This window comes from Mustela lutreola, chromosome 15, assembly GCF_030435805.1.
Source record: "Mustela lutreola isolate mMusLut2 chromosome 15, mMusLut2.pri, whole genome shotgun sequence".
Classification (NCBI taxonomy): domain Eukaryota; kingdom Metazoa; phylum Chordata; class Mammalia; order Carnivora; family Mustelidae; genus Mustela; species Mustela lutreola.
The window spans coordinates 64,770,531-64,789,314 of NC_081304.1; the positions used below are offsets into that span (position 1 = coordinate 64,770,531).

The 18,784-nt window shown below is 46.8% G+C and overlaps 1 protein-coding gene across 1 annotated transcript in view; it reads right to left on the reverse strand.

Annotated features, from left to right (window-relative positions):
* The window catches only part of LOC131816187 (conserved oligomeric Golgi complex subunit 2-like), a 44,596-nt gene extending 39,005 nt beyond the window's left edge, over window positions 1-5,591 (reverse strand). Inside the window, exon 1 of the transcript XR_009347975.1 lies at window positions 4,937-5,591. The gene's annotated coding sequence lies outside the window, so the exon portion shown is untranslated. The remainder of the gene's footprint in view (window positions 1-4,936) is intronic.
* Window positions 5,592-18,784: the final 13,193 nt, after the last annotated feature.

Consider the following 18,784-nt stretch of genomic DNA (forward strand, 5'->3'; position numbering starts at 1 on the left):
CCGACTTTATCAACTTTTCTATTTAGGCCAAACTTGACCGGTCAATGATGGATGGGCTGTGTGCCAAGTGTACCAATTGTACAACTGACTGTGTAATGGCTGAAACTGAGAAACCGGGGTGAAAGTATCAAGAGGCTCTAAGGATAGCGAGAGAGCCAAGACTCAAACGATTACCACGTACACACAAGACAAACTATGCAGATGACTGCTCAGTACGGAAGTAATTCAGAGTGTTACACTGTGGCATCAGCTGACCCAGACCCAGAAGATTGCTGGAGTTCCCATCATGGACATCTCTAACCATATAGACGAAACTGAGCGAATGCCAGATGATGATGGAGCCCCTCACTCCTATGTCTTAATAGAGTTCCTCAGCTCTCCTTTACCAACTTTTCCTGTTGCCAGTTCATACAAGCAATTCTCCTTACCCAGTTCCTCTGTTCTGAGCTATGGCTAAAGACACTCACTTTTTTATGTTTTGAAACTGATTATCTTGTACCATTTTACTTTTTGTTGCATCTTTTTATAAATCAGATGACCGCTCACAAGACAAAAAAAAAAAAAAAAAAAAAGGAATGGAAAAGATCAAAAGGGAGGACAACAACAACAAAAAAACAGTTCTTTTTTGCCGGGAACCCTTCTTACAAGTGCCAATCAGATAAACTATATCTGATGTTACATCGTCACAACTCCTCTATCATCAGGGAAAGTAGTTCACATAAGAAAATATCTCTATAAAATGAGTTCCAGGCTTACATTCCATATTTGGCTAATTAGAATTTCATTACGATGTCTGTCTCAAACTGATGCGGAAGAGAATGGAATCTTGTCATCAAGACGTGACATCGAACTAAGAACCCACAGGGTAAGCACTCAGCTCCTGTGATACGAAGACAGCTCCTGGGGATGGGTGACCCTGGGCAACAGTGGCTGACCTGCGGGCCTGCGGCTATCTGCCATCTGTCACTCTTCCCTCTTCCTCCTCTGTCAGCTGCTATCTCCAGCCACCGTCAACAAAGTCCACCTCAAACAGCCATCACTTCCCTCTGGTCCCATTTACCGTAGATAAGCTCCAGGCCAGGCATCAAGATCACCAGCCCTGTGGGAACTTCTTCTAAGGTAAGAGGTGGCCCTATTGGTGAAATGCAGGTGCCAAGGCATGCAGACATTGTGCCATCTTCTGGGCTATTCTTAATGTTCTGATTGTCCCACTTCCCTCAGTTCCCACCTGTGGCCTCTGGAAAGGAACATATTACAGTAGGATTTCCAAGGACTGATGCGTGGGGGTCAGGAGATCTGGCCTGTGATTGGTCCCAACTAGCTGTGTGGCTTTAAAGGAAGTCATCACACCTCAGGCCTCAGTTTCCTTATCTGCAAGCCAGGATGGACTGGAGTCTTTTCAGAGGAGCCGGCAAAGATCACATAGATAAGCACCACCTCATTATACTAACAAGCAAACAGAAGGCCGGAGGCGAGTGATTTGCCCCAAGTCAGACATAAGCAGGCAGAGAGCAGAGCCGAGGATGGGACCCACATCTGCAGGTCACAGCTAATCAGCCAGCACAGTACAAACAGATCTGAGCAGCTGCTCATTCTTCCCCTTTTCCGTTTTGTCCATCAGAATGCATGGTCCCTGCAAACAAGGACACACAGGACCTGCTGCCTGTCTCAAAATTCCCAGTTCACCCAATTAGAACAGGGAGGAGCCTCAAGGACTTACCCCCCCACCCCCACACATGGTTCTTTTACCTATGGAACATGAGGGTACATACATTCACCGTCCAGAGGGCTCCTGCCTTCACTTCTCATGGAAAAGGTCATCATGTGCCTGCCCGGGGTGCCAACGAAGCCACAAGTTCCAGAGAGGAACTGACACAGAGAAGTTCGAAGGAGGCAGACTGGCTCAGCACAGAAACAAACTGTCTACCAAGGAAAACTACCCCATGGGGGACTGATTCTTTTGAAATACGTTCGAGTGCGTGGGAAAATGGTTTTTCAAGAGCTGGTGGACTGACCAGTCACCTGGTACATACAAGATCACATCCGCATTCTGACAAGAGTGGCTTGCCTGCAGTGTAGACCAGGGGCCAGAAAGACAAGAAAGACGCATGGAGACTGGGTGAGAAGCTTCTACGGTGTGATGGCAAGGGCGCACTGCAAAGGTACGAGAAGTGATGGAAAGATGTATATGGACTCAAGAGGTTTAGGAAGCGAAATACACAGGACTTGGTGTGACAGACTAGATTTTGGAAAGGTGACAGAGTAGGAGTTGACTTCTGGTTTCCCGACTCCAGGCTAAACGGATGAAGTGTTTACTGAGAGAGGCAATAGAATAAGAAAGGTGGTTTTCAGTGGAGGAGGTGCTCATGAATTCCGTCTTGAACCTGATGAGTCTGAGGGGCCACAGACACATCCGAGAAGAAAGGTCAGCAAGTCCGATACACAGAACTGGTGCTCAGGAGGTGTGTGGGCCAGAGACAGGAATCTGCCTGACCTGCTGATAGGTGGTCATGAAGCTGCACAAAAGGTCATCTAGGGAAAGAAAGGAACACGGGGCTGAGCCCATAATTAGCATTCAGTGGCTACCAGGAGCATGACTGTGCACAGGAGACACATCAGAGAGGTAGAAGAAAGACAGGAAGCAATGCAGAGCATTTGGTCTACTGCGATGTCGAGTAAGGAGACAGAGAAAGGTCGGGTGCGCTGACTTAGAAACCTTTTGGTAAGAACTCTTTAGTGGAACGACAGGGCCTGAAGGGTGGAAGGTGGGAAAGTCAAGTCAACCCCTGAGCACTGGCTGTGATGTGCGACAGTGACAGGGCAATACCTAGAGGTGGGGCAGTCAAGTGGGAGAGAATCAAACAGGAGCGCGGGATGGGAAGGAGTGCAGGGGAGAGGATCCTCGCAGGCTCCTGGAAGGGAGGGAGGGCATGGACTCCGAGCCAGAGTGGAGACTGAACCCGAGGAGGAAGGAGAGCCCCTCCCCGTACCAGGCGAGGAGGAGAAGGGGACAAATACAAGAATGGGCTCATGATCAGCAGGATGGAGGAAGTCCCGTGGGATGGCTGCTAATTTTTCTGTAAAACTGGAGATGAAGTCATATGTTGAGATGGAAGAGGAAGGCTACATGTGATGTCAATAGCACACCCATGTAAATGGTCTAATTTATCTGTTATGCCACTTTCTCCCCTACTACCAATACCTTATGTCCTGCTCATCTATTATTTGGCTGTCAACCCAAAGGATTTTCATATTTCTAAGCCGAAAAAGTATGATGTTGCCAGTGCCTCTGCCCCAGGTGACCCTTCCCCATCTGCCATTCCTGCACTTTGATCACCTACCTCTTTTGCATACCTTTCCCCGTCTATTTCTCATTAGATCTCATAAACATGACTTTTTAAGTAGTCTCCTGCCACCAGTCAGCTCGAACTCAACAGATATGACCATGCAACTTCCTGCTGTAAACCTGACTGCAGCTCTACCGTGAAGACTGCATCAACGTGGACCCCTCAATGTATGCAGTGTCCAAGGTGCAACCGCAGCCCCACCCCATCTCCCTTTCTACCATCTCAGTCTCATTCCAAAATGTGCCAAACAAGACACCTATGTAGAAATACAACCCCGACAGCAAGCTCTCCACTCATTTCTGCCTCGGAACTGTAACTTAACAAAACATCTCTCTGACGGAAACACAAATTGCATATAACCTTTATCTCCAGCTCCCACATAGAAGATCAATACCACTTTACACAGAACAGCTGTTCCATGTATTTTCCTTCTATGTATGAAGGGGTCACGTTCATTAACACTACAAATTGTACATTATATTCAGAAATGTCAGAGCCTTGAAATAATATGGAATTGCTGGCATTCTAGCCACTTTCCCAGTTTGCTCTCTTCCTACCTCTAAGTCCTACTTTAGAAGTGCTATTTTGAGATTTCTATTTTCCGAAGCTGCTTTGACCAAAGGCATTCTGTCAGCTCAGAGTGAGAAAGATGGCGGGGCAAGGAAGTGCGAGAAAATGCTAGTGTTAGGCCCAAAGAAAGCCTGACGAAGTCCAAAGACAGACAAGCTAAAGAGACTTCCGTGCTTTGAGGTTCTTTAAGTCTGTGTGTGTGCCTTTTCTTCTTCCAATGACCTCTCTCCTCATCACGTGTCCTTCGTTAACAAAAGGTTTCTGGATCCGAGAATTCACGCTGTGCTCTCCTTCAGACACTCCATTCAATTTACACCTTTTATTACATTGGCTTAACATCACCATACAAAAACAAGAGTACAATATACCTTCGTCTAGGCATCCCTACATATTAAAAATGATATGGCCACACCGCAGAGGATCCAGACATAAGCACTTTTAAAGCCAGAGTTTGGGAGATGTGATCTGAATGCAAGTATCAAAAAGGAACTAGCTGGTTAACCCAAAAAAGAAAAAAACATATTATGACTTGAAGCCATAAAAAAGTAAGAAATTGAAACTCTTTTCAGAATTTTAGGTACCTACAGAGCCAAAACTTTTTAACACTGAAACCAGCTACTAAATCCCAATCCTTAGAAATTAAACATATACGTTTTGATTGTTTAAGTACAGACCCAGAGGGATACAGAAAACAGATAAAGCTCCTCCTGGCTCTGATTCAAACCTTGGGACATTTTCAAGGCTATGTCTGATGAACCTTTCCTGTCAGTCAAGTCTTTTCAGTTTAAATTTCTATTCTGTAAGTTTATGTCCTACAGTTATCTGCTGCCAGCTTCAGGCTGACCTCACCAAGAGAAGTAGGGCACCTTTAGAAAAGGAGCTTGGTATGCTTTGTAGTACTGGACCAGAACCAGTAAAGACAGTGCAGTCTTTCAGATTTCTCATTCCAGGAGCTTAAGACGAAAGTCAGGCATAAACGTTAGGTTAAGTGCCTTTTTGACCCGATTCCTGGTAAGTACGTGTGTTCAGAGATGTGTTCAATGCACAGTCGCTCAGCTTCTAGGCACAAGGCACTGGGAGGCTTCTGGCAGGCCGGGGGAGCGGCGGTCTGACTGTGCCGCACGGTACCAGAGGCGGGTCCTACGGGTCCGGAGCTTTTACGTTTAGCTCAAAACCACTTGCCCTGAACTTTCAGGCCTTTTCATTCAATGTGCACGATTTCACAGGAGTGCTTTCTCCAGGCTGCACCTAGCCCACCCGAGGCCAAGAGACTCAATGCGAAGTGCAGTGAGGTCCCCGCCGAGGACCCGTCCGGGGCGGGGACAGCCCAGGAAGCCCACAGGAGAAGCCCGAGGAGAGGCCCCGGAGGGCCAAGGAGGGCAGGCCACCCACGGCCCGGCTCCGGGGAGCAGAGCCCAGGCGTGCACCTTCATGAACTCGTCCTTGTCGAAGCAGAGCGTGTCCGGCCCCTTGGGCAGGTTCATCCTACTTCTCTCCATCCCGCCGGCTGCCGCCTCTCAGCACCGACACTCGAGCGAGGAGAAAAGGTAGGAGGCTGCGCTCCCCGACGCTACCGGTGAAGCCACGGCGTTTCCACGGCACAGAAGGCACCGCTTCCTCCAACATGGCAGCGCCCCTGCCCGGCCAATGAAAGAGGACGCCACAGGCCCGCCTCCGCCTGCCTCCGCCTACCTCGACCAAGAGAGGCGCGCGGGCTGCTACCATCGAGCCAGCAGGTGATGCTGCCCCCGAGCGGTGGAGGGCGACACTACAACCTCGCCTACGTTTCTGCAGGGCAGCCCCGAGGCTGTTGATGCCCCGGTGAGCGGGAGAAGGGAGGGCGGGGAGGGTCAGGGGCGCTCCCTCCCCACCTCGCCCTTTCCCTCGGAAAATCGGCCTGCGAACCTCTTCCAGGACCTTCTCCCGAGATTGTCCCGCGGGAAGCATAGCCGTGGCGGGATGCTGGCCCTTTACTTCTGCAGCCGGTTGTCCAGAGAGGGGGGCGCGTCCGGGTGTCAGGCCTCCGGTCCCCGGGCGCCGCCGCTGCAACCGCCTGGGCGCGGAGGCCTCTGTGGGAACCCGGCTTTCGCCATTAGCCCTGGCAACCACCTGCGAGCTTGGCTTCTCCCCCGCTGAGCTTGGCTCCAGCGATCTGTAGGGAGGAAGGTGGTCAGCTGGCAGCCTCGGGTCGTCTGGGCCGCTCCCAGCTCCACTTCAGCTCAGCTGTGGGGCGGCCACAAGTTTGGGTTCTCAGAGCTCTTAAAGAATCACCTCGCTACCGGCCGGCCGACAAAACGCAGCCGACAACTAGATGTGCGAGCATGTTTATGTCCAGTCCGCTCTAGAATGGGCGGAATCGTGTGTTTGTGGCTAGAGTTGGTTCGATCGCCACACCTGCCCCCAATTTCCGAGACCCCCTCCTCCTCCTGCCGTCCACCCCACATTTAATTTGAGATTTTTCTTTCCTCTTCCCTTGCTCTTTCTCCCACTGTCCTCCCCTTTAGTGGGAATGTCATGGTCAAATGATGATTCATTTCTCTTTTTTTCCTCCGTGAGACTCTGACAGCTCAAACCACAGATCTCACACGCGCCCTTCAGGCTGCAGCTTTGCTGTAATAGCCCAGGACTGGGCTGCCCCTCCCAATGCTGTGATCTCCCAGAGATAGCATGAGCAGTCCTTAGAAAGGGATGGGACACAGCAAGACAATGGCTTACAGTGAGTCTTACATTCCAGTCACTCCAAACGGGAAACTGGTCACTTTTTTTTAAAAAACGTGAGTACAGGGATGCCTAGGTGGCTCACTTGGTTAAGCAGCTGCCTTCGGCTCAGGTCATGATACCAGCATCCTCAGATCGAGTCCCACATGGGGCTCCTTGCTCAGCAGGGAGCCTGTTTCTCCCTCTGCCTCTGCCTGCCATTCTGTCTGCCTATGCTCGCTCTCTCCCCCTCTCTCTCTGATAAATAAATAAAAAAAAATCTTTAAAACCTGAGTACATAATCTGAAACAATACATTCCCTAGCAGTGGGCCTGGCAAGGCCTTGTTGAGGAAAACGTTCCCAGTCAATATCCAGAGACTATGACAGGTAGGATGAGAGCTGGAATCTTATTTGGAGAATCAGAATAAATTGCCAGGGGAGCAACTATGAAAGTGCATTCTATGCCCTGTTGTGGTCATTTGGATATAGGGAATGAAAGCCTCATTATTTGGTCTTTGTTTGTTTACTCTTATTATGAAAATTCTCAAGCATACACCAAAGTGTGTAGAGCAGAAGGATCCCAGCCCTTCCGAGTACTTATCACTCTGCTTCCCCAACTGTTTCATAGGCCCTCCTCCTTCTACTGCCCCCAAAGTGCCTGTATTTTTGTTTTGGGGGGAGAGGGGAGGTCTGGAATATATTTTAAAATAAATCCCAAACATCACATCATTCCCTGCTCCCCAAATACCTTGGTTTACACATCAAAGAAGGAGGAGGAAGAGGTGGAGGAGGGGAAGACTGAGAAGGAGGAGGGATGAAGAAGAGAGATTTCCGCACAGGCCCACTATGCCAGAATCAATAGGTCTAATAAGCTATTCCGATTGGCTCTGAGAGGCATAACTTTTAGCCTCTCAGACTTTTAGGGCCACAGTGCTAATAAGTGACAGGGGCAAATTCAGGCAGCGCAAAGAGCAAGGCCCACACTCATCACCAAGGCACCGAGTGGGGGGGCAAGGGTGCCAGACCGACGGAACAAAGTTGTCTGGGAACCCCACCTGCCCTAGAAGTCCAGATGAGCGAGTAGTTGAACTGTTTTTTACCTTCATTGTCATTCCTTTCTGAAATTACTGCCAGCCTTTGGTAAAGACATGAACCTGAGCTTGTGCAGCCTGGGGTACTGATCTTGGGGTTGCTGAAGAGAGTAGGTGCCAACAAAGAATGAAAATCCCTGCTGCCTGTTCTCCTTCCGAGAGTCAGGAGGTGACAGTCAAGACCCCATACAGTTCACTGCCACTTGGAGCCCTGGCTGTGGCAGTGGCATGGCCCACCAAAGCCAGGGGCAACAGGCAAGACCCCAGACCCCAAATGCTAATGGAACACCCTGGGGAGGACGAAGGAAAGGCAGAGAGTCAGCGGAAACCTTCCCAAAGGACATTTCCCTCAGTTTCATCTGGGAGCTGACATTCAGCTGGTACACACCCCTTCAGCCACACAAAGTTTGGTGACTAGCCTCTGGCCAGAAGCTGCGGTGTGTCTCCCTACCCTGAACCCTTCCCAAGATCCCTACCATGGCCTCGCGATCCAGGCACTGGGCGTGTAACACTTGACTCTGCAGGGGTCCCCGGGCCAGCTTTTGGTTAGTTAGTTGTCCACGCTGTTAAAGATTTGACTACTGTTACATGTTTGACTCTCGTCTTTGGTGATGGTACCTATTTCATAGGAAATAGAAGCTGGAATCCAGGAAACAGGCTGGAAGATGAAATTAAAAAGTGGATACAAAGCTTCTAATCAGAGCCAGACACAATCAGCGATCAGCTATATCCCAGTCTCTCCCCTCTTCTCTGATCTGTACTTTCCTTAATGAGGAATGAGACTTTAAGTTGACTTTTTTTATCTTCAAGTCTCTCTCTCTCTCGATTCCCTAACTTCCCTCTCTTGCCTTCATTTCATCCTAGAACTTGTGCCCACGACTTCTTTTCTAAGTAAATATTAATCCCCTTTGACTCTGAATCTCTGGAAGATTCTCAGTTCCCTATTTTTGCTGGCACTGTGACAGGTCCTCATTTCTCCTTCCCACTCCTCTCTATTTATAGTTTTCACATTTTTTTTGGCAGGTTGGCTACAGAACACTCAAAAATTGCAAAGAGAAATATTGTGTTCTGGAAATTCGCCCGAGCATTTTTTTCCAATATCGTCCTTATGCTCTTCTGATCCTCTCTTGAACTGTTGGACTAAAGCAGCTGACGCTTCCACCAGCAACCAGAGTCATCCTGTCCACTACTGTGGGAACAGAGGATTTCCATTTGGAACTGCAGACTGAGCCTAAAGTCTGGTGGCCCTTTGGTGACAGGATAGCAGGTATGGGACGGGTGGGACATGGAGGACAAGCATCATGGTAGAGGTCTCAATTCGACCAGGAAAGCTCACAATGAGCCAACAGGTCCATTTCAACATCTTCTGTATTTTCCTTATAACCTGTTTAATTCCAGAGTGGATTTGAGATCATTTAGTTTGATTCTTAAATGTTTCCCATTCCAACCGGAAACAGACTCATCCTATGGGCTCCCAAATTCTGCCTCATCTTCCTAATCAGTTAGTACCCCAAATTGGTATGATAGTGCCAGAACATTCTTACATGTGTATTTTATAACAGACTAGTATTTTATTAGTTTTTTTTCAAACTAATAAGAATGATAAGGGTAACTTTTTTTTTTCTTTTAAAGCATAGACAAAATCACGAAAGACATTGAAATGAACCTAAAAGATTATAGTGTCTTCCAAGGGAAAACAGGTGTTGTCTCATGTACCCTTCTGGGCTGACCAATTCTATGGGATATTCTGTGCCTTTCTTGTCTTTGAGCTATTTTGCAACTCTATAGATTGTACATAATTGATGTGGATGCAGATGATCTTGTCTAGCTATATGTAAATGAATTTTGTCCACTGGAAGTACAGTTGACCCCCTTTCCTTTTGTAGAAGGCAGTTTTGCATCCATTTGCATTCTATTTGCATATCTATTTGCATCTATCAAAGCAAATTCGTTTAAGTATTACTGATTGTATATGTGTCTGCCTTGAGATTCTTGCTTGAAGTGGTGGTAACATATTAGTGGTTCCCGAGCTAATGAATGAATTAAACAAAACCCCTTCAGGCATTCATCTCATATTTGTAAAATGGTCCTTATTTAATCTTTTCGAGAAAATGATACACTAGCAAACCATGACAAGATTCTGGTAAATGAAAAGTGCAATGAAATCAAATCGGAGTGAATTTTAGAATTACCTTCAATGTGGCCCACGCTATGCCAGAGGCAGAGAATGAATGAATCTCAAAGACATGGCTTCTGGCCCCCAGGAGTTACAGTAATCTGTGTCAACATTGGCATGCCTGAGAAATGCATGTGACATTCCCATCAGGGTTTCCCTGGGGGTTCAGTTAACCTTTCTCTTCCAAGCTACCCTCTCTTGTAGTGATATCAACTGTGCCCTTGGTTTCAGCTCCCATTCCCTAGCCAACATCTCTCCCACTGATACACGACCATCTGTTTCTTTCCTACCCACCAGGCCCGTGTAACTGACTACCTACTCATGCTATTTCACTGATGCCCCACCTGTGCCTCAAAACCCAGCATGTTCAAAACTTGATTCATCATCGTTTGTGAAAGAATGGCATATCCTCTTTTTCTTTGTTTCTTTATAAATGATTCTACCAATGCCAGCGGCATGCACCAGAAACCAGGAAGGAATCATACAGCTGAGCCAACCTGCTGTACTTTAAAACACTTGACCACAATTCTCCAGTGGATACTCAACCCTGGCTTCAAACTCCCTTGTCTCTCCGGTGAGTTTGCTTTCCTTCCTTCAAGACTTGCCTCAACAATCCCTACCCCCACCTCTTCTGAACTATGTCACCTCACTCCCAGCTCCTGTCCTAGGGATGAGGGAGCAGAAGACAAGCTTAGGACAAAGCAGAAGCTGGCGCCCTACACCCTCTCCCCAAGCCATATGTGTAACATTCCTCATGCACTCCTGGCTGCCCTAAAGGAAAAACGATGCTTAACTGATAGAGATCCCAGTCCTGCAGGACAGGAGTATCCCTCCATCTACGAATGTCCTAGTGACTTACAAGGAAGGAAGAAGCTTTCTCATCAATAGCCTGACTTCCAGACACCCATACCTCAGTTTCCGGAAGCCCTAACATCACCCTCCCCTCCATAAAATTAAGGGAGGCTAAGGGGGAGGGAAGTGTAATAAAACTGAATTTCTTCTAAGCCCAAAGGCCACTGACAAGGATGTGTGATAGGAGGAAAGTAACATATCTCCAGGAAACTTCCGACTGTCTTCATGCTTTCCCACATTAGAGGCAAAAACAGCCTTGACTTGACAATAACCAGGTCTCCCTTATCCTGAAATTCTTCTTTAGCATATGACAGTCCTTCTGGACACCCCCTTTGTCCTCACCTTCCTCAGCTCCCAGTCAACCATGCCTCTGTCTGAGCAGCTCTTTCTGCCCTTGGGTCCTGTCCCTGTGTTTTAATAAAACCACCATTTGCACCTGAGACGTCTCAAGAATCCTTTCTTGGTCATTGGCTCTGGACCTCACCCCACCAAACCTCACCTGTGTTCCAAAACTTCATCACTAGTGTGACACTTCAAGAAAATAAAAGCCCTTTGTGCAGGAATTCCCTTATCTTACCACCACCCAATCAAATCTATACCTACATTTGTATCCATTTTTAATTTGTTTTTAGACATTTACTCAACAAATATTTAGTCAGTACCTACTGTGTGCTACACACTGCCCTGAGTGTTTGTAAATCTGTGGTGAACGACACAGAAAAGTCCCTGGCATAATTGAATTTACATGGTAATTGGAGAAATGTACAAGAAACACAGAAAGAGTTGAAGACAGAGCAGGTTTATTGAGAAGAGCAGACATCCCCAGCTAGGGTTTGTTCTTCCTTGTGCCTGGGATTTGTTCCTTCCAGCCCTCTCCAGGACTCCACTCCCAGGGTCAATATCAAGTTCTTGTTCCAATGGATCCTTCCAGTCAGAAGACAAATGACCTTTTTCTTAAAAACAAAAGGAAAAAACCCAAAACAAAGACTTCCTTTAACCTTCTACCTTCCTATAACAACCTCCATATTTCTCTCCCCACCTCATTCCCAGCATAGCTTGTATAATATTTGTCTACACCTGTGGGTGTAGGGTACCATGTCCCCAAGGGTAGTTGAAAAATCTCTATAAAGAATCCTTATGTGCAGATCATTTTATGGGAGTCCATTTCCAGATCCAAACTCCATGTGTACTCTGTAGGATAGGTGATATGCCCATTCTTGGGTCTGATATCAGGATACTCCGCTCCTTCCTGGAAGATCAAGACACTCCTCTCAGATCTTATTAGAGTGTAGGACTTGGGCTGATACCAAAGTTGAAATACCAGTTTTGTTTCAAATAATGCCCTTCTGTGGGCAGTCCTGGGGCTCCACCTTTAGAGCTTACTCTCTTTATTAAGGGTAAAGGTTAACATCGGAAAGGGGATTAGGGCAGATGTTGGAAGTGCTCAGAATATCAATCAGTTTTGGTTAGTGACACTCATTCCTTCATATTTAAATTAAACTACATATTTTTAGGGACATAATAGGGAAAAGCACAAGTAAGGATTTTAATGGTTTCATTCCATTCTAGTATGGTTTGGGAAATAAAATAACAGAAAATGAGACTGTTCTCCTTTAAAAAAAAATCAACTTGTAGCAGGCAAATGTTATTCCAATGAAGTCGATCCTTTTCTTTCTCATTTTCTTTTTAAATATTTATTTATTTATTTAGTAGACACACACACACACACACACACACACACACAGAGAGAACACAAGTAGGGAGAGCGGGGGAGGGAGAAGCAGGCTTCCTGCTGATCAGGAATGTGGGCCTTCATCCCAGGCCCCTGGGATCATGACCTGAGCCAAAGGCAGCTGCTTAGTGACTGAGCCACCCAGGTGCCCTCTATCTCATTTTTTAAATGTTTAATATTTTCAACACCTAGTTAATAAAATATACATATATTGTGATGAGAAGTTTATGATTAAAAAGTTTCAGATGTCCACTTAAAAATGTGCAAGGTGTGTGAATTCTCATAGGCGGTCCATGCACCATACATGCCTATCACTAGCAAACGTGGATGTACTCGGTGTCTCTAGGTTCCCGCTTCCTTAGTGCCCTCTTAATCACATGGTTTCTCTTCCTACCATCCTGGACCTGTATTCTCAATTTGCTTCTCTATTTCATCTCTGCCCCTTTGAAGAGCTTGATTCTGGGTCTTCTGTAGTTATGCGTTCGCTCTCTCTCGCTCTCTCTCTCTCCCTCGATCAGGCTTTCACAACCTAGCACTATTGATACCTGGTGGGTGATTCTCTGCTGTGGGGCTGTCCTGTGCCCTGCAGGACAGTTAGCAGCATCTCTGGTCTCTAGCCACTAGATGCCAGCACCCCCCCCCCCCAAGTGGTGACCACCAAAAATGTCGCCAGATATTGTTCAATCGGCCCTGGGAGCAAAACACCTTGCCTCCCAGCCCCAGTTTTAAAACCACTGCTTTGGCCGATTCCATTCAGCATCATTGATTTAAGTTCTTTGTAGAAGCTGAAGGCTCTGAAGTTAACGTCTTTAATCCTAACCCGCCCTTGGAGCTGATAATCACATGGCCAGGTGCCCGCAGCATATTTCTCCATGAATATGTAACAGTAGTCTTATTTTCACCAGGATTTCTATCCTGCTCCCTCCTCACCTGCTCCTGTCCCAGTCTCCCCATCTTAGTAAACAGCATCCCCACCTCCTACTGACTAAAGCCTCAGCCCCTGGGATAAATTCCCCCTTTCCCTTTTCTCATATCTAATCCATCAGCAAAACCAACTGATTTGACCTCCAAAACAGAAGTCAGACTTGCTCACTGCTCTTTATATCCATTGCTCCCATTTGAATCCAAACCCTGAAATTTTTTTTGCACTTCAGACACTGTTAACAGTCATTGGTCCCACGACTACACCTACACAGATATTTTACAAGATCACTAATCACCACCAAGTTGCCAGATCCAATGATTAACTTTCAGATCCAAATGAATCAACCTGTCAGTCCTATAGACATAGAACTCCCTCCACTTCTCTGGAAATATTCTATCTTTTTCATCGTGATGTTGGCTCTCCCTTCCTCTTCCACACTGGTCAGTGATGATGGCTCCTTTCCTGGCTGGGTTTTTTTGAGCTTCCTGACCTTTAGACATCAGTCCTGTGCTCTGGGACTCGGACCTTCTGCTTGAGTTTTCGGTGTGTTAAAGAAAAAATTCAGCTGAGTACATTTTAAAGAACCTATTGGCTTTATTCAATGATTCACGAAATGGGCAGCAATCTGCTTGCAGACTGAAAGGAGCTCAGAGGAGCAGTACAAAATGAAAGACTTTTATATGCGGAAGAGAGGAGGAGCAAGGAAGTCACGTCAGGCAAACAAGGCAGGTTGGTTATGGCCAGGTGACTTGGCTTCTGGGGATGGCAGGGGTCTGAGGGAGTGGGGATCAGGTGGTGTCTGCTTGCCTGGGCTCAGAATCCATTTCTGGGACAGCTGAAATCATAATTAATTCTGGTTTGGGGGACATGGGTCTTAGCATAAGCAACTCCATTTTGGGCCTCTTGTTTTGTTTTTAATAGTTACTTCATAGCAAATAATAACAAGTTTAGTAACTTTAAACAGCTCAGTTTACTATCCTACCATCTCTAGCTGTCAGGAGGCCATAAACAGCTTAACCAGGGTCCTCGGCTCTGGGTCTCACTCAAAGGAGGAGAGAAGGCGCCCACCAAGCTGTGTTCTCACCTGCAGGTTCCACTAGGGAAGGCTCTGCTTCCAAACTCACTCGGGTTGTTGGAAGAACTCATTTCCTTGTAGCTGTGTGATTTGGGGGGCAGCCCATGCTGGGGTGGTCCAGAGAGATTCTCCAGGCTATTAACTGGAAACCATCCTCAGCCCCCAGAGGCTGCTTGCGGTTTCCTGCCATATAACTCTCTCCACAGGTGATTCTGAATTTGGCTCTTTGCTTCTTCAAGTCCAGGACAGCCTCTCACTCCAATCAGTAAAACAGTCTGATTTAATATAATGAGATCATAATAGTGACATCTTCTTACCTTGCCAAATTCTACTGGTTAAAAGCAAGTCCTAAGTCCCATACACGCTCCCATCCATACTCACAGGACAAATACCAGGGGACAGATATCATGAAGCTGCCTTATCATGTTGCCAAACACACCTCTGTCCATACTCACTGCATAGGTAAGCCCACTTCTTCTCGGGGCTTGAACCCTATGTCCTAATGGTGCTCATATTTGTGCCTCCAGCCTGGACCTCACCCATGAATGCCAGACTCGTGTGTTCAGCTGCTGGTTGGGCATCCCCATGTGGATTCAGCCCCCATCTCCAGAACCAAACACCTGTTGCCCATCAAACTTGCTTCTCCCGTCGTCTTTCCCATCTTAGCAAGTGGTAACGTCACTGTTCCAGGCCCTCAGGCCCCCCAAACTCTAAAATCATCCCAACTCTTGTCTTTTCCGCACACTCCACACTTAATATATTTACAAATCCTGCGTGTTTTGTCTTCAATATACACCCAGAATCTCCCCCCTTCTCCCCACCCCTGCATCTACTGCTCTGGTCTGGGACAATACCCCTTCTCACCCAGATCAGTGGTCCTCAACCAGGAGAGTTTTGTGTATCTGCTCGTCCGCAGGGGATTTTGACAGGGTCTGGACACACTTTTCTTTGTCACAACTTGAGAGTAGGAAAGGGCACTCCTGCGATCTAGTGGTCAGTGCACAGGACAGCTCTCCATAACAAAAATTAATGTGGCCCCAAATGTCAGCAGTATAGAAATCTCAGTCTACATTAATGCAAGAAGCATCCCCACCCCACAACCCCGCAAGTCCGTTCTGCACACAGCAGCCTGAGTGATTCTTTTCTTTTCTCTTTAAGATTTTATTTATTTATTAGACAGAGCGAGAGAGAGATCCATGTAGGCAGAGAGGCAGGCAGTGGGAAAGGGAGAATCAGGCTCCCTGATGAGCAGAGAGCCCAATGCGGGGCTCGATGCCAGGACCACGAGACCATGACCTGAGCTGAAGGCAGAGGCTTAACCCACTGAGCCACCCAGGTGCCCCGATCCTTTTCTAATCTAAATCAAGTCAAGCCTCTTCAAAACCATCCAAGCTCTTCTCATCTGGCACAAAGTTAAAGGCAAATCTTTACAATGGCCTTCAAGACTTTATGTGATCTGACCCCACTACCTTCCCTACCTACCTCCTACCACTTGCCATCTTGCTCATTTTTTGCCCAGCATTATTGGTCGCTGTGTCATTCTTTAAACACACCAGATGTGCTCCCACCTTGGGCTTACTGTTTGCTTTGTGTGGGATGCTCTTCTCCAAACAGCACAACTGCTTGTTCCTTAATTTCCTCCAGGTCTTTCCTCAAATGAGGGAGACTTCCCTGACACAGTCCCATAGAAAATACCAACCTGCTCCCCTAAACCCCACACCCCATGTCCACTCACTCAGCTTAGTTTCCTTCCTACCCCACATCAACCCCTGATATGTATGTGTATTTATTTGCTTCATTTCTCACTCAACAACTAAAATGAAAACTCCAAGAGGACATCAAATTTATTTTGTCTCTTGTTAACTATTCTGTCTTTAGGGTTTAGAACAGTACCTGACACATAGTAGATGTTCCGTAAATATTGGAGAATGATTTGTTACTATCTTTGCCTTTTCTCTATCCATTCTTTACACAGCAGCCAAAAATGACATTTTAAAAATGCAAAAGGAATCCCATGACCACCCTCCACCCACCAGTGTAAAACCCTTCAACGGCTTTTTGTTGTGCTCAAGCCGCAGCTGACATTCTACAGCCCAGGCCAGATTAAGATTTCAGAGTTCTTAATCACTGGAAAGACGATGGTGTTGTCACCACCAGAGATATTTAAATATTTTTGAAGATTAGATCCCAAAGTAAGTGTGCTAAAAGCCTAGCAATATCCGATTTCACAAACTCAGATTTCATAAAATCTCATTAGTCTTCTCACCTTGTGTAAGTTTAATCTTTCCTCGGCCCCCTTTTCTCTTCTGTTTCAGGCACTCACCATACTTTGCCAGAATGACCATAATGGCCTTCCAACCTGTCATCTCATCTTCAGGAATATGCCCCTTTCCCTCCCCTCCTCACACCAATTCATCCTCTAAACTTATTCTAAGATGATCACTCTAAAATGTTCATCTCACTGTGTCCTTCCCCTACAGGAACTTACTCAATAGCTCCTAAGGACGTGTGAATTTCCTTGGTGTGGTATTTTTACAAGACCCTTTGCTTGCAAGTGGCAGCAATCCAAAGAAAACTGGAGGAACCAAAAGGGAAAAGCAAGCAAACAAACAAAAAACAAAGGAATGTCCAGGTTCCTGTAGGGGTGGATACCACAGAAGTTCATAAAAATCCAAAAGAAGATGGGGTACCTGGGTGGCTCAGTGGGTTAAGCCTCTGCCATCGGCTCAGGTCATGATCCCAGGGTCCTGAGATCGAGCCCCACACCAGGCTCTCTGCTCTGCAGGGAGCCTGCTTCCTCCTCTCTCTCTGCTTGCCTCTCTGCCTACTTGTGATCTCTGTCAGATAAATAAAAAAAAATCTTTTTTAAAAAATCAAAAGAAGAGCTGCAGAACTAAAATTTCAGAATCAAGAACTAGGGACTGGAAAACGGCAAAACACTTTTCTCTTTGTCCATGTCTCATGTTTACTCGTCTCCATATGGCTGCTTTCTTTTCTGGTCAGAATCTTCAAGTGTCCAGGAAGATGGTCATGGCCAGCTCCTGAATCCCATCCAGCAAGACCAGTCACTCGCCTAAAGAGAGAAATTTGTCTTCCTGTCATTTACATATCAATCCCAGGGAGACTCTGATTGGTCCTATTGGTCTCAGGTGGATCAATCACTATTTGGGTTTATATGTGTGCCCATCCTCCCCCAGACTGCATAAAGCACAGGTAAAATTTTTTTAAATTAACATATAATGTTCTATTTGCCCCAAGGGTGCAGGTCTGTGATTTTCTGTGTTACACATTTCACAGAACTCACCATATCACATACCCTCCCCAATGTTCATAACCCGGCCACCCGCTCCATCCCTGCAAACCTCAGTTTGTTTTGTGAGATTAAGTCTGTTATGGTTTGTATCTCTCCCCAACCCATCTTGTTTCATTTTTTCCCTTCCTACCTCCCATGACCCGTTACCCTGCATTTCAAATTCCTCATATCAGACAGATCATATGATAATTGCCTTTCTCTGATTGACTTACTTCACTTAGCATAATACCCTCAAGTTCCATCCAAGTCATAGCAAATGGAAAGATTTCATTTTTGATGGCTGCATAGTATACCTGTGTGTGTGTGTGTGTGTGTGTGTGTGCCTCTGGATGTCTGTGTTTCTGTATGTAAAGAGGACCTGGCCATGCCATCTTGGGTGGAGATGCCCCAAGCAGGATCAGGCTGATGAGGGGTAAGATGTCTGGTGGGCAAGTCATGTTCACACCCCAGTTTAAGGCTGCTTAAGTGGGATCGGGTGTAGGGTCTACACCCTTCTGCCCAGGGTTTATCCTGAGACCCTGAACGGATGGGTCCATGACCCAGGAGCAGGGCTAACCCTAACAGTAAGCACTAACCCTGACCCAGACACTGATGTGAGCCTGCCCCAAATGCTAACCCAAGCACTGACCCGACCCTGACCCTGACCCTGACTGTGATCCTAACCTGAACCCTAAACCTAAACCTAAGGCTGACACTGACACTGATGTGGACCGTGAACATAAACCTAACGCTGACTTTACCATAACCATGATTCATACCTAACCATGACCCTGACCCTGACCCTAATCCTAACCCTGACCCTAACCCTAACCATGACCGTGACTGTGAGCCTGAACCTAACTCTAACCCTAAATGTAGCCCTGACCCTGACACTAACACGGGCCCTCCCCCGAATCCTATCGCTGAAGCTAACCCTAACACTAACCCATAACCCTGCCACGGACCCTGATCATAACAAGTTCTAACCCTAACCATCAATCAAACACTAACCCTAACACTAACCCT